Raw genomic sequence first — 14,801 nt, 5'->3', positions numbered from 1 at the left:
AAATAGTATAAACCTCAATCATCAGAAACATTTTCATGTAGAACAGAGACCCGAGCTCAGCATTGTATGGAGAGCGACTGGCGGGTCCTGTATATAGTAACTGATGATGACATACCTGTATATAAGTGACGGATCGCTTCAGAGAGTCCCCCTGGCAGCAGGCAGCCGAACGTAAGGTTTTCTGGAAGAAGAGGATATTAGTATTATATAATCAGCCTCCTTGTACGTCACATCGGTGTCTATAGGAGCATTCAGGACAGGAGATGGGAGAATTATAGAGATTGGCATTTATTATAATACTTACATATATAATGAGGAGGGTCCCGCTTGTCGGCTGTCACTGGGGCTGCACATTCACATCTTTATATGTCTGTAAAATACAGAAAGACTTCAATATATACACATCAAATACCAAATATCTGCCAAGTGACTCTGTGATCTCTGTGTGTGAGCGGAGGAGTAAACCATGTCCTGCACTGACCTCGGACTCTCCTACTGAAGGTCTTGGTTTGGTCCAGTTGGTGATGAGGTGGAGGGTTCTCCTTATCCTTTGAAAGTCCATTTATAAAGATCCATAATAACATTATGTTTGCATTGCAGGGTAGCGAGCTCCAGCCTGCCTATATATTTCTGTGTAAAAGTAAAGATTCAGAGATTATTATATATATGACATTCAGCTCTCTATAACAATTACATTATTACACATGTCCTACACAGACTCTTCTTTTTCTCCATTGTGATCATACAGCAGAGAAACCCTAAACTGACACTAATAATTCCTTTATAAGAACGTCTGGAGTAGTGATGAGCGAGTGGACTCGTTGCTCGGGCAGTCTCCAAGTATTTGTTAGTGTTCGGAGATTTAGTTTTCATCGCCGCAGCTGAATGATTTACAGCTATTAGCCAGGCTGAGTACATGTGGGGGTTGCCTGGTTGTTAGGGAATCCCCACATGTAATCAAGCTGTGTAGCAGCTGTAAATAATACAACTGCGGCAATGAAAACTAAATCTCCGAGCCATTACAAATACTTGGCGACCACCCGAGCGTGCTCAAGAAAACCCGAGCAACGAGTACACTCACTCATCACTAGTCAGGAACCATTTTCTTGCTGCCATCGTCCTAATTAGAAGACCATAAGGATATGTGAAATGAAAAAATGTGTAAATCCCAAGATGGATAAATAGATACCTCAGGGTTTATGGTGAACCAGTGATCAATGGATTCAGAATCGGCCTCCAGATCAGATCTGGTATCTCAGGCCCCTAAAACTATTAATGAGAGAACTGGGACAAAAGAAAGAAATATTAGTAAGAAGAATAAAAGAGCAGAATAATTGGAAAGATACTCACGCCACCGATGATAAGACAGGATAAAATGATGAAAATGTTGTAGTTGCCTGAAAAGATAATAGAGAAGAAATTAATTCAGATCCTTCCATATATTACGTAGAAGAAAGTGCTGTGCACACAGCGTCCATAGTGCTAACATTAAAGAGGACCTATCCGCTCTCCTAATAGTTCTGGTTTAGTAAATAGATGCGTTCCCTATAACATAACAATGCTGGAGCCTCTTTGTGTATAATAATGCCCCAGCGTCCTCTACCTATATTGTACCGTCCTTACTCAGGGTAACATAGTATTCTGTCACATCTGATACAAGCAAAATAATTACCACACTATAAAGGAGTTGTCCAGGCTTGAGGGTAGTCTGCAGTTACTCTATGTGACTACAGACTTGTGAATCCTGAAATAAATCACTGTGCGTGCTGTCAGGATTGCGAGTGCCGGCGCCAAGAGCAGGTGGGAATGAGACCAAAAGCTTGTGTTTTTTGCACAAATGATCATGAGAGGACTAGACGTGCATTACCTCGCTCAAGGCTTGAGGTTAAAGTCTGCACTGCAGTTACTCTATGTGACTGCAGACTTGTGGAATCCTGAAAGCGCTTATTGTGTTCACTGTCAGGATTCTTGGGTGCAGGTGCCAAGAGCAGGCGGCCATGTGATTTGGATACATGCGGTCACGTGCCGACTAGACGTCCGCCAATTTTCTCAATAAAAGTGAATTGAGCAAGGCCGAATGCGCCTAATAGGAATGTGGCTGGAAGTATGCAGATCACATACTTTCAATCACTTAAACACCCGCTTCTGGTGCTGGCACCAGAGAATACTGACAGCTCGCACACTGTGTGGATTTGTGGGTTGCCAGAGGGCGGTAGTAGTGCGTGAGCTGCTGTTGCATGTCACCCTGGTACTCTATAGGAAATTTGTGTCCTAGATCCCATGTGCTGTGGTGTGTGGGGTGTGTTGATGGGCATTATTATATTCTATAGGAAGTACATTATATTCTATGGGGAGGTGGGCTGTATTATATTCTATCGGGGGTACATTATATTCTATGGGGAGGTGGGCTGTATTATATTCTATGGGGGTACATTATATTCTATGGGGAGGTGGGCTGTATTATAATCTATGGGGGTACATTATATTCTACAGGGAGGTGGGCTGTATTCTATTCTATGGAAGGTACATTATATTCTACGGGGAGGTGGGCTGTATTATATTCTATTGGGGGGTACATTATATTCTATGGGGAGGTGGGCATTATTATATTCTATAGGACAGTGTTCCCCAAGTCCAGTCCTCAAGAGCCACCAACAGATCATGTTTTCAGGATTTCCTTAGCATTGCACAGGTGATGGAATTATTGCCTGTGCAGCTGATGCAATTATCACCTGTGTATTATATTCTATGGGGGCTACATTATATTCTATGAGGAGGTGGGCTGTATTATATTCTATGTGGGGTACATTATATTCTACGGGGAGGTGGGCTGTATTATATTCTATGGGGGTACATTATATTCTATGGGGAGGTAGGCTTTATTATATTCTATGGAGGTACATTATATTCTATGGGGAGGTGGGCTGTACTATATTCTATGGGGGGTATATTGTATTCTATGGGAAGGTGGGCTCTACATTATATTCTATGGAGAGGTGGGCTTTATTATTTTCCTTGAGGGGTACATTACATTCTTTGGGGAGGTGGGCTTTATTATATTCTCTGGGAGTACATTATATTCTATGGGGAGGTGGGCTGTATTATATTCTATGGGGGATACATTATATTCTATGGGGAGGTTGGTTGTATTATATTCTATAGGAAATACATTATATTCTATCTGGAGGTGGGCTGTATTATATTCTATGGGGGTACATTGTATTCTATGGGAATGGGGGGTTTACATTATATTCTATGGGCAGGTGGGGTTTATTATATTCTATGGGGTTACATTATATTCTATGGGGAGGTGGGCTGTATTATAGTCTATGGGGGCACATTATATTCTATGGGGAGGTGGGCTGTATTATAGTCTATGGGGGGACACTATATTCTATGGGGAGATGGGCTTTACTATATTCTATGGGGGTACATTATATTCTATGGGGAGGTGGGCTGTATTATATTCTATGGGGGCTACATTATATTCTATGGGGAGGTAAGCTATATTATAATCTATGGGGGTTACATTATATTCTATGGGGAGGTGGGCTTTATTATATTCTATGGGGGGTACATTATATTCTATGGGGAGGTCGGCTGTACTATATTCTATGGGGGTACATTGTATTCTATGGGGAGGTGGGCTGTATTAAATTCTGTGGGAAGGCTACATTATATTCTATAGGGAGGTGGGCTTTATTTTATTCTATGGGGGTACATTATATTCTATGGGGAGTTGGGCTGTATTATATTCTATGGGAGGTACATTGTATTCTATGGCGATCTGGGCTATATTATATTCTATGGAGGGTACATTATATTCTATGGGAAGGTGGGCTGTATTATATTCTATGGGGGTACATTGTATTCTATGGGGAGATGGGCTGTATTAAATTCTGTGGGAAGGCTACGTTATATTCTATAGGGAGGTGGGCTGTATTATATTCTTTGGGGGGGCTACATTATATTCTATGGGGAGGTGGGCTGTATTATTTTCTGTGGGGGTACATTATATTCTATAACGAGGTGGGCTGTATTATAGTCTATGGGGGCTACATTATATTCTATGGTGAGGTGGGCTGTATTATATTCTATGGAGGGGCTGCATTATACTCTGAGGGGGCTACATTATACTCTGGGGTGGATGCATTATACTCTGTGGGGTGGCTGCATTATACTCTGGTGGGGTGGCTGCATTATACTCTGGTGGGGTGGCTGCATTATACTATATGTGGGCTGCATTATACTGTATCGAGGACTATGGAGAATACATTATACTATATGAAGAACTATGGGGTGCATTATAATCTGGGAAGTGAATTGTACTACATGGATGACTGGCGGTGCATTATACTCTATATATTGAGCACTATGAGGAGTGTATTATACTATATGGAGGACTGAGCAGCATATTTTAATATATGGAGGACTATGAGGAGTGTATTATACTATATGGAGGATTATGGGAAGTGTATTATATTATATGGAGGACTGAGGAGTGTATTTTAATTTATGGAGGACTATAAGGAGTGTATTATACTATACTGAAGACTATGGGGAGTGTATTATAATATATGGAGGACTATGGGGCACATTATAATATATAGAGGACTATGGGGAGTATTATACTAAACAAGCAAAATGCTGAATATTCATCAAGTGATTGGATTGTTTATGGCAGAACAAAAAGAGGCCGGGAAACAAGCGTCAAACGATTCCAATATTGTTGATCATACTCGTTTAGCGGCCTGAACTCAGCACATGTAAATAGAACAGAATTGCTTCTGTGTGATGTGCAATATGTCAGCATTTGGGGCCCCGCTTTAAACTTTTGCCTAGGGCTCCACTTTGCCTAAAACCGGCCCTGACCTTAGATATCCTGATTATTATTATTGGGTCCTTAATGGTATTTTAATAATACAAATAAAAGTTATTTTTAAGCTTGGTTTTCTAGTTCTTTGGTTTTCTGTATTGAAAGACACAATATTAACCCTTTTCTGTCATCTCTCTGCTTTTTCATGTACTAAATGGAAAGTAATACTTTGCTTTAGGACATGAAAAGGCTTTGGTGGTGATGTTAGGAGCTCCCCTCTCACCTAGCCCACTTAGATATCACAGTCAATAACGATCATGGCATCTGGAAGTTTGACATAGGGAAGAGACGAGGCACCCTCTGAGGAAGTGTTCACGAAACATGTGTCGGGGCTGAGGGAAGCACGCACATACCGCACATACCCTGCTGCAGTCCACTGCATGTTCATTTCTCTCTATCATCCATAGGTAATGTAAAAATATTTTATATACCATTGTGTCAGTCTCCATATTGATCTCATAACAGCCACTGGGCTTGTACTGGGGAGAAACCTAAATCCTTGCCAATATGCACTGGCCCTATATATTCTTTATCCCACAACCCCAAACAGTTGTTCAACACCTTTAACTCCCTCCTCCGCCCACCACTGCCCCCTCCAACTTCCTTAATCTCTGCTGAGGACTTTGCCACACATTTCAAAAATAAGATAGACCAAACAAGGCAAGTCTCTGTTGTCCGACCACCACCACAACCCTTTGTATGCCAGAACAATGCCCTAACCCCTAACTTCCCTCTCCAAAATCACTGAAGGACAGCTTGCTCATCTTCTCTCCAAATCACACCTCACTACTTGTGCAGTCGACACCATCCCATCCCACCTCCTCCCCAACCTCACCACTACACTAATCCCATCCCTAACCCATCTCTTCAACCTATCACTAACTTCTGGTACCTTCATCTCTGCTTTCAAACATGCCACAATCACAACTATGTCCAGCTTAACGCCCCATCTTTGCTCCCATTTGCTTCCAAACTACTTGAGCAGCATGTCCACGCTGAACTTTCCTCTCACCTTGCATCTAACTCTCTCTTCAACAGCCTACAATCTGGATTCCGTCCCACTCCCCACCATTCCACTGAGACTGCCCTGACCAAACTTACAAACGACTTACTTACAGCCAAAGCTAACAGACAATTCTCTATACTCCTCCTTCTAGACCTGTGCTCTGCCTTCGACACAGTTGACCACTGCCTCCTACTACAGATCCTCTCTTCCTTTGGTGTCAAAGACCTCGCCCTATCCTGGATCTCCTAATACCTCACCAACCGAACATTTAATGTTTCCTACTCCCATACTACCTCTTCATCTCGCCCCCTCTCTGTTGGTGTCCCTCAAGGCTCTGTCCTAGGACCTCTTATCTTTTCAATCTATACCCTTGGCCTGGGACAGCTCATAAGGTCATATGGCTTCCAGTACCATCTATATGCCGATGACACTCAGATCTACCTCTCTGGCCCAGATGTCACCTCTCTGCTTTCCAGGATCCCAGAGTATCTATCAGCCATGTCCTCCTTCTTCTCCTCTTGCTTCCTCAAACTCAGTGTGGACAAAATCAAACTAATTATCTTTCCTCCATCTCGCACATCTTCCCTACCTGATCTATCTATCACAATAAATGAATTCACACTTTCCCCCGTCCCGGTAATCCGCTGCCTCGGAGTAACCCTTGTCTCTGCCCTGTCCTTTAAACCACACATCCAAGCTCTCGCCACCTCCTGTCGCCTCCAGCTCAAAAATATTTCCAGAATCTGTCCTTTCCTCAACCCTCACTCTACCAAAATGCTTGGGCATGCCCTAATCATCTCTCGCCTTGACTACTGCAACATCCTCCTTTGTGGCCTACCCTCTAACACTCTCGCACCCCTCCAGTCCGTCCTTAACTCTGCTGCCCGACTAATTAAACTCTCTCCTCGCTACACTCCTGCTTCCCCTCTTTGCAAATCCCTTCACTGGCTCCCAATTTCCCAGCGTATCCAGTTTAAACTACTAACATTGACCTACAAAGCCATCCATAACCTTTCTCCTCCGTATATTTCCGAACTAATCTCTCACGATATCTTCCCTCACGTAATCTCCGGTCCTCCCAAGACCTCCTTCTCTCCTCCACACTTATTCGCTCCTCACCCAATTGCCTCCAAGACTTCCCCCGAATATCCCCTATCCTCTGGAATTCTGTGCCCCAACACGTCCGGTTGTCCACCACATTTGGATCCTTCAAACGGAACCTGAAAACCCATCTCTTCAAAGAAGCTTACAGCCTGTAATGACCACACGGCCACCTCAACACCATCGGAGCTACTGCAATCCCCGACCTACTGTCTCCTTCCCCACTATCCTGTAGAATGTAAGAGTGCAAGGGCAGGGTCCTCGCCCCTCTGTATCAGTCTGTCATTGTTAGTTTTGTTTACTGTAAGTGATATTTGTATTCTGATGTAACCCCGTCCCATGTACAGCACCATGGAATTAATGGTGCTATATAAATGCGGCGCCCCCGCACCGCCGCAGGGCCGAGGGGTACCCGGAGCCGGGCCTCTAGTTCTCAGTCTCGGGGTTGTCACGGTGGCTAGACCCGGTCCGTGGCCCTGTCCGTCAGTGGGGGACGTCCGGTGTAATAGGTGGTAGTAATGGTAGCGATGGAGCGGTACGGTTGTGGGGTGTAAGTCGCGGTAAATAACGAGGACACCAGGTTGCAGTCTCTTTACCTCTTTACTGGAGATCTCTGAGTCCTCAGTCCAGAACACGGTTCACCAGGCTACGCAAGTCCGGCCGGTCCAATGGCACCTCCAGAGTTCTCCTCTCAGGTGGAAATCTGTGCCTTCCTTCTAGCGCTATGTGTTGTAGTCCTTCCCTGCTGTGCTCACGGAAAGTAACCCCACAACGGTTGTGTCTGTTTCTTAAGTTCCCTCACAACTCGATTTGATGTTCCTCTGTAATCCACCCCTTCCCTGTATTCAGGTTGGAATGGCACCCGTTTGTCAGGTAGGCCTGGAGTTCTTCCGGGACCCTAGAGTCGCCCCTCTCCCGCAATTGCCCCCCAAGACTTCATAGGTGATATGTGGTAGACAGCCCGCCTGAGACCGACTGTCCTGCCGCTGTTTGGAGTATGGCTTGAAGCTGTATTCTAATCCACTCCCTCGGCGTTCCGGCCACCGGTATTGCGCCTCAGCAGGGTGCTGCCTCTTTCAACAAAACCCCTACTGGTATTCTCCTTCTGCTTGATCTCATTTCTCACTCAGCACAATCTATCTCGCTTCTAGTCCTTTCTTGAGTCCCGCCGCTTCCAGGAGCCTGCGCGGACCCGTTACGTTCTTTCAATGCCAAGCCTCTGCCAGGATCCCACCCCTGGCAGAGACCCTACAGTCTCTCCCTTCACAACACCCCCTGCCACAGGGTGTTGCTCCGTTCAATCCCGTCAGCGTTCTGTCTAACTTCCTGCCTGACCCCCAGTTTACCCACTATGGTGGGGAGTGGCCTAATGAATAGCACCCTTAGCTCCCCCCGGAGGCCCAGCTGTGAAACATATTGGTGTCTGTGATACCTGATTGGAGGAACTCCTTCGGTGCCATCGAACGTACCATGGCTCCCCTTAGCGGCGAAGCCACAGCACTGCAACGACCAGGACTCTGGGGCGCTGCACTCCCCCCTGGTTAAACACAGTACTCCGGGACTGGGAAGAAAAACAACAATACAGATTAGCAAAAAGACATACAATTTTGTTGAGTGCAAAACGATAAGTATACTTGAACAGGCTTCCCTTTATGGGAGGTGAGGACACTTTTAACGTTACAAACATGGTCAACATTATAAATTTCAGGCTATGCATAACTCCTGTTACCCAACCGGGTATTCTACTTAGTGCAAATTCTGGAACAATAAATTAACATTGCCTTTAAGAAACATACACTCTTAGTTTACCAAAGGCCTTCCTATAATCACATTACAGGGTAAGGTAACTTCACATTCTCCTACTTTGAACCTGCAGGACCGCCTGTCCCTATGGCACCAGACCTACTGCCTCTCCTTTCTTTTACAGGACCGCCCCGTTCAGCCAGGGCCTACTGCCTTTCGCTACTATACATAGTATAGACATAACATTCCTTTCGTTTAAAGAACTCTGAGCCCGCTCTACTCGGCTCCTTTAAGGACTCACTCTCTAACCCCTACGGGTTCGCCTTCTGTCCTTAGTAACAAAGTAACTTTCTATGGGGACGCAGGGTTGACCTTCTATCCTCACCTTCATCATTACTTCCTTACTTTCAGCTATGCAGATCTCTATCTCTACCCCTACGGGCTCTCTGCATCTTTTCTTTCTGCAAAACATTATTTAGATTTCACATTTCAACAAATTCAACACATATAACTTAGCATGTAAAACAGTTACATTTCTTTTTCAAGCTTCATTATCACATTACTGTTCTGCAACAGTATCTTTCTCAAGTTCAATTTCACACATCCCCTTTAAGAGGGGACCAAGTCTTTCTGAGGTAGCTCGTCTTCTCAGCCTACCAGCCCACGCAAAGGTTCCGGTATGGTATCTTCGCAAAGTGTCTTTAACTAGAACCGGTAGGAAAGGTATCTTCACAAAGTGTCTTTGGCTCAAACCAATAGGGCAAATATCTTCGCAAAGTGTCTTTGGCTAAAACCAGTAGGGAGCACCTTTAAGAAGGTGCAAACTATTTACAAAAGAAAGTTCGAATCATGCACAGTCCATGATTTCTGCAGTTTGTGTAACTTGGTGCAAAAACTTCAAGAAAAAGAAAAACAAACAAAGGGGATCCCGGGTCAACAAAGGGATCCATTAACCCTAGACAGGTTTAGCAGCAACTCAAAAGAACAAACAGTAACTATTTACATTTTCACAAAGCGAAATCTTACTCTTCTTTCAGAAGTTTCCATGAGGCGCCACCTGGCGGGCGGACCCCTGCAATTCAGGTTTCAGGTCCACTCCCGCTGCCAGATACACCCCATGGGTTCGGGTCTGTTGCACGACCAGGTCGTGCGCGGCGATCAAGGTCTGTGTCCCCACTTCTCTCTGTGCTGGTACATCCGGAACATCGGTCACTCGAAGGGGCACCTCCTTAGGCACGACGGTGGTGGCGGCGATCGGGTGGCAGATCGCAAGTTCTGTGGTCAGGCAGGTGGGGCCGACCAGGGTGGTTACAGATCGGTCACACAGCGGCACTTTGGCCACAGGGGCTGGTTTCTCTTTCTTGTAGACGTTCAGAGCGAACCACCCCTTTTCCCCAAGATGCCGGGTGTAGGTAACACTGTCTCCCGGATAGAGGTCTCGATCGGGGTGACCCTCTCTAAGGTGTGACTCGACATCCCGTCGGTTAACAAAGACCTCCGCGTATAGCCCCGGTTCTTTAATGAAGCCCCAGCCTCTTTGGAGTTTAAAGACGGTGATGATGCCCTGCCTGCGCGGGGCCTGGTGAGTGGTGGGGTCCTTACGGGCCCGGTCCTTGACCGCCAAATCTTTTTGATGGTAGGCCTCCCGTTTAGCCTGATGTGTTTCCTCTTCCTCTCGCCACCGCTGTTCTAGCTGGATCTGGTATTCTTCCCAGCTTAGGGCCTGTACCATTTCTCCCTTCTGGGTCTCCACCCCGGGGAACCCCATGAGATTGGATCCAGGGTTCACCCAGCGGCACACCGTGCGCTCCGCGCTGACCTCACACGGCAAGGGAGTAGGGGTGATTGGGGCTCGCATACGGTGTTCCATGCCCGTGGCTTCCTCCCATGGTAACAGGCGCTGAAGTCTATGGGTCCCCGGGAGAGGTGGTGCTGCTACGGGACCCACTAACACACCCTCTGCTGGTGGGGCAGGATCGGCGGACTCACCCACTGGTACGATTCCACTTTCCGCAACAGGTCCCGCTGGTTCTTCCGATGTCCAGGAATCCACTGCCGGTCCCACCTGATGCGGGGCCTGGACTCTTACATGCAGTTGGAGGAGCTGGTTATATAAATCCTCCATCTCGGCTCTCAGGAATTTGGTGTTATCTACGGAGGACAGGCTGCTGGGCTCATCCGGGTAGTCAGGGGAGACTTCCACTTCAACCCCGCTGTCGGGTTCGGAGCTGCTGGCCATAGCGTCCTCCACGTGGGTCGCTTCCTGGTCTTTTTCCCGCTCTCTCCTGCGTGAGCAGTTTCGTTTTCTCTGCCTCCGCCCCCCATTAAGGATTAGGAGGCGGATCTCTGCTGCTGATGGACACGTCCTCACTGCACAGAAATATTTAGACTGGGCGGCCATTATTCTTCGCGCTCTCCAGCTCGTCTACGCCCACTCCACGCCCCTCTTCTCTTCCTGCGCTTTCCTCAGCGCTGCAATGGCGGCGGATTTTGGCGGCAACTGGCGCAGCACAGTCTTTGTAATAAAGTACAGTCCAAGCACAACAAATCACAGTCTCTAGGCACACATGACCTGATTCTTCAGGCTTAAGTAGATCCTGTTCGTGACGCCAAGTCTGCGGCGCCCCCGCACCGCCGCAGGGCCGAGGGGTACCCGGAGCCGGGCCTCTAGTTCTCAGTCTCGGGGTTGTCACGGTGGCTAGACCCGGTCCGTGGCCCTGTCCGTCAGTGGGGGACGTCCGGTGTAATAGGTGGTAGTAATGGTAGCGATGGAGCGGTACGGTTGTGGGGTGTAAGTCGCGGTAAATAACGAGGACACCAGGTTGCAGTCTCTTTACCTCTTTACTGGAGATCTCTGAGTCCTCAGTCCAGAACACGGTTCACCAGGCTACGCAAGTCCGGCCGGTCCAATGGCACCTCCAGAGTTCTCCTCTCAGGTGGAAATCTGTGCCTTCCTTCTAGCGCTATGTGTTGTAGTCCTTCCCTGCTGTGCTCACGGAAAGTAACCCCACAACGGTTGTGTCTGTTTCTTAAGTTCCCTCACAACTCGATTTGATGTTCCTCTGTAATCCACCCCTTCCCTGTATTCAGGTTGGAATGGCACCCGTTTGTCAGGTAGGCCTGGAGTTCTTCCGGGACCCTAGAGTCGCCCCTCTCTCGCAATTGCCCCCCAAGACTTCATAGGTGATATGTGGTAGACAGCCCGCCTGAGACCGACTGTCCTGCCGCTGTTTGGAGTATGGCTTGAAGCTGTATTCTAATCCACTCCCTCGGCGTTCCGGCCACCGGTATTGCGCCTCAGCAGGGTGCTGCCTCTTTCAACAAAACCCCTACTGGTATTCTCCTTCTGCTTGATCTCGTTTCTCACTCAGCACAATCTATCTCGCTTCTAGTCCTTTCTTGAGTCCCGCCGCTTCCAGGAGCCTGCGCGGACCCGTTACGTTCTTTCAATGCCAAGCCTCGGCCAGGATCCCACCCCTGGCAGAGACCCTACAGTCTCTCCCTTCACAACACCCCCTGCCACAGGGTGTTGCTCCGTTCAATCCCGTCAGCGTTCTGTCTAACTTCCTGCCTGACCCCCAGTTTACCCACTATGGTGGGGAGTGGCCTAATGAATAGCACCCTTAGCTCCCCCCGGAGGCCCAGCTGTGAAACATATTGGTGTCTGTGATACCTGATTGGAGGAACTCCTTCGGTGCCATCGAACGTACCATGGCTCCCCTTAGCGGCGAAGCCACAGCACTGCAACGACCAGGACTCTGGGGCGCTGCATAAATAAGTAATAATAATAATAATAATAATAATATATGGAATTGCACTTTAAATACATTCAGTCTTAGACTGGCTAATGCTATAATCCTATAAATATGTACCATGGTATGATTGCTTGTTGGTTTCTCTCTTTGGCCAGATCCTTACAATAAGCAGACATATTAATTCAGGGAATGATACCCCTCTATATGGAGGTAATCATGATACGGTTCTTTTAGATCCAATATAGTGTTTTGAACAAATGGATGCATAATATTATTGGTACTATGTGTAGAGGTCATTTACTGTGCGATCCCTCACACAAGACGCACTAGTTTTTTTATGAAATTATATGTTGTTTTTTCTTTTAAAATAATTTTGACAATAAATTATATTCGGTTTTAAAAATCCCACTAAGTGTTAACTTCTGTTTGCCTGTTGCCCTAAATGTAGGGTACATATGGGGACCGTGTGATTTATATTACTGCTTGTGACACTATATGAAAGGACACTCCTTGTTTGATCCTATAGGTACTAGCCATGCAGGGCGCCAAAACTTTTGTATCAACTCATTTTCCTTTTTGTAATTTTTACAATGTAAAAGATGAAAATATAATTATTTTTTGCTTAAAATATAAAGGGAATGTGTCATCTTTAACTTTAGTAATGTTGACCAGCGGTGCCTAAACGTTTACATGCCACTGTATGTGTGTATAGATATATATATAATGTAATACCGTACAGAATTTTTAATACTGTTATCATATCTGACAAATGATAAATGCGGCATCTCACCTGTCAGCTAAGTGGTCATTTCCAGTCCTGGTCCAGATGTGACAGGCAGAAATTGTCGAAATATTCTTCACAGCAGACTGTAGTATTCACACCGATCTAACGTCAAGAGTAAAGTGAGCGGAAATCAGCTGCGCGTGCAGTTATCTAGGCTAGTACTGTCTGTGACATCATCAGTTCTATTATGACATCATCAGTTCTATTTGTCTGTGACATCATCAGTTCTATTATGACATCATCAGTTCTATTTGTCTGTGACATCATCAGTTCTATTATGACATCATCAGTTCTATTTGTCTGTGACATCATCAGTTCTATTATGACATCATCAGTTCTATTTGTCTGTGACATCATCAGCTTCATTGCTGCCCACAACGTCAGCAGCTGTAGAAATGATTCATCCTATACAGTATATTCAGTATATTGTTTTGAAAGACACAATGTTAACCCTTTCCTGTCATCTCTCTGCTTTTTCATTCACTAATGGAAGGTACTACTTTGTTTCACGACATGAAAAGGCTTTCAGGCCAAGATGGTGGTGCTACGAGCTCCCCTCTCTCACCTAGCCCACTCCAGCTGCAGCACAGAATTGGGGGTCCGGATTGATGGGGATATCTACTTAGATGCCACAGTCAATAGTGATCATGGCATCTGGAAGTCTGAAGTCTGAGAAGGAAGAGACAAGGCCTTATACTTTGCCTGACAGATTCATAGTGATTGGTAACAATGCCTTGTAATGTAATGCCTTGTAATGTAATCATTAAATCCACAGGTTCAGTGGATAATCAGGAGAAAAAAATATTTTATAAAAATATAGTTGTGCTGAAGTGTCGGTACATTATGGTCTGAAATTGCTACATTAATGTCCAGGGTGAATCCGACCTAATGTGAGAATTTTAGATCACATATATATAATGTAATACCGTACAAAATTAGTAATACCGTTATCATACCTGACAAATGATAAATGTGGCATCTTACCTGTCAGCCAAGTAGTCAATTCCAGTCCTGGTCCAGAAGTTGTAGCCAAAAATTATAGAAATATTCTACAGAGCAAACTATACGATTCACACCGATCTAACATCAAGAGCAAAGTGAGCAGAAATCAGCTGCGTGTGTGTCAGCTAGTTCTGTCTGTGACATCATCAGTTCTATTATGACATCATCAGTTCTATAGTTCTATCATCAGTCACCTTCTAGTTCTTCCGTTCATTGCCTGTATATGCTGGCTGTACATACACCAGATATAGGCATGTTACATGGGGAAGCTGTTCTATAAGACTGTTACATGTGTGATTATATAGCAGCAGACATATTGGGGCACTGTTATATCAGTAGTGTCATCAGATCACTGTGTAAAACTGTCACTACTGTTGTGAATGCAGTTATCTTATCATGACCACCATTGTCTGGTATTACACTGGCCCAGTGATCGCACATGTCTGACTTCTGGGTTATGTGCGGCTTATTACTACTGTGAAGAAGTATAAGATGCCATTTTGATAAATGCATCTCACTACATGTAAGTGGCAT

The 14,801-nt window shown here is 45.7% G+C and overlaps 1 long non-coding RNA gene across 1 annotated transcript in view; it reads right to left on the bottom strand.

The window, feature by feature from the left end:
* Window positions 1-14,388, bottom strand: part of LOC143782879 (uncharacterized) — a 101,606-nt gene extending 87,218 nt beyond the window's left edge. The window contains exons 1-8 of the long non-coding RNA XR_013217063.1: window positions 14,250-14,388; window positions 13,272-13,367; window positions 12,400-12,492; window positions 9,112-9,187; window positions 1,190-1,397; window positions 482-630; window positions 305-370; window positions 116-181 (exon numbers count right to left, since the gene is read on the bottom strand). This is a non-coding gene — a long non-coding RNA (uncharacterized LOC143782879). The remainder of the gene's footprint in view (window positions 1-115; window positions 182-304; window positions 371-481; window positions 631-1,189; window positions 1,398-9,111; window positions 9,188-12,399; window positions 12,493-13,271; window positions 13,368-14,249) is intronic.
* Window positions 14,389-14,801: the final 413 nt, after the last annotated feature.

The sequence above is a fragment of the Ranitomeya variabilis genome, chromosome 6, assembly GCF_051348905.1.
Source record: "Ranitomeya variabilis isolate aRanVar5 chromosome 6, aRanVar5.hap1, whole genome shotgun sequence".
In the NCBI taxonomy this organism is placed as follows: domain Eukaryota; kingdom Metazoa; phylum Chordata; class Amphibia; order Anura; family Dendrobatidae; genus Ranitomeya; species Ranitomeya variabilis.
The sequence above is the reverse complement of the archived record's forward strand: the minus strand, read 5'-3'. Positions and strand labels throughout refer to the sequence as shown.